The sequence below is a fragment of the Hordeum vulgare genome, chromosome 4H (assembly GCF_904849725.1).
Source record: "Hordeum vulgare subsp. vulgare chromosome 4H, MorexV3_pseudomolecules_assembly, whole genome shotgun sequence".
Lineage (NCBI taxonomy): Eukaryota > Viridiplantae > Streptophyta > Magnoliopsida > Poales > Poaceae > Hordeum > Hordeum vulgare.
The window spans coordinates 9,106,955-9,108,879 of record NC_058521.1 but is presented as its reverse complement, the minus strand read 5'-3'; positions in this window follow the sequence as shown (position 1 = coordinate 9,108,879).

Here is a 1,925-nt window from a genome sequence, read left to right as displayed (position 1 = left end):
CAATTATATTAATAAAACATCATCATCATTACAATCAGATATCACCAGCAATTCAAGATGCGGAGGTAGTTGTCCCAAATAGATCGCCCCTCTACCACAGATCTGAGAAAGCTTAGCTAGTTCATGATCACACACGTTGCCCTCTCTCCCTATCTTTCAAAAAACAATGTCTGATCGAGTGTGCAACAGCTCTCTGATCACTATATAGTGCTCTCTCCAAGCAACTAAAGGGGTTGCAGGTGACACGATGTTTGAAATGACCACCGCACAATCAGATTCAACGATGATCTTTCCATTTCCCAGTGTAAGCACAGCCTTCATCCAAGTGACACAAGCACAAGCTTCAGCCTCTTCAACACTCACACAAGAAGGAAATTTTATGCTCTCGGCTCTTACTAGTCTGTCCATATAATCTCTTATAATGTACCCAACACTAGATTCTCCAAAACTGGCTATGAATGAAGCATCCGTGTTAACTTTGAGCCATCCAACCGGTGGCTTGGTCCAACTAGGCTTTCCTGTCAGACTTGGTCCAGGTTTGTTCAACACTAACATATGCCGCTTCAGGGGAGCAGCAACACCAATTGCTTTCTTTCCCTTATCATCCGTAGCGAGGCACTCACCCGGAAGAGTTAGAACATAGTTTTGCAGGAAACTAACCGAGTCAATACTGGAGTGTTTCCCTTGGTCGTGAACCACATCATTACAAAGGAACCATCCACGCTAGAAAAGAAGGAGAACCAAATTTCGCTGCCTTGGATTGATTTTTGCAAGAAGTAAAAGAAGCTAGTCTGGCCGAGTGTATGTAAAGACCCTTTCCTCTGGAAGATCCCACACTCCACGCATCTGATCACACAAGGCACGAGCTTTGGTGCACACCACCACCGCATGAAAACTATTTTTGTTCCCCCTTCCACAGATATTGCACGTCTTATCTATCTCCACATTTCTTTTGCATTTGTTTTCCTGTGTGACTAGGTTATCGCAGGCCAGCCTCCAGCCAAAAGAACGAACCTTGTTTGGGACATCAGCCTTCCAAACCAAGTTCCACATATTTCTGTCACCCTTAGGAGCATTGCTACTACCCGTCTGAAGGTCGTTGTGGTGCTTCAAATTATATGCCAGCTTGTACGCACTACCAACAGAGAAATGGTCGGAAGATTCATAGTGCCAAGCAGGAGCATCCTCCATGTCATGACTAGGGATCTTTATCTTCAAGATCACCTCCGCATCATTTGGCCAAAAAACCTCTCTCACCAACTCTTCATTCCATTCCTTACTCTCCGGTAAGAACAGATCACATACTCTGCGAGTCCTAGATCGTTTCCTGCTGCCAAGAATTTTTAGGGACGGTTCAGTAGGGATCCAATTATCCCTCCAAATACGGATGGAGTTGCCATTTCCAATTCTCCAGACTACACCATGCCTTAGTAGCTCCAAACCAAATTCGATTCCCCTCCACCCTTGTGACGCTTCACCAGAAAACACTGCCAAACCAAATCAAGGACATTGCCGTTAGGGTAGTACCTTGCTTTTAATAGGCGAGCACATAAACTCTCCGGCGACTGGATTATTCTCCAAGCCTGGCGCGCTAAGAGAGCCTGGTTGAAGCAACAAGAGTCACGGAATCCCATTCCTCCCTGGGATTTAGGTTTGATCAAGCAATCCCAGAAGGTCCAATGAACCCTCCTTTGTCCATGTTCCTCCCCCGAGAAGAATTTCCTAATGAATTTCATATAATCTTCGTGAAAGCTCATCGACATCTTAAATACACTCATTGTGTAAGTGGGGAGTGCCTGAGCAACAGATTTGATGAGAACCTCTTTTGCAGCCATGGCCATATATTTTTCATTCCAGTCCGAGAGCCTTTTGCTAAATCTATCATTGATAGGATGAAACTTCTCCGCCTTCATCCGCCCTTCCAG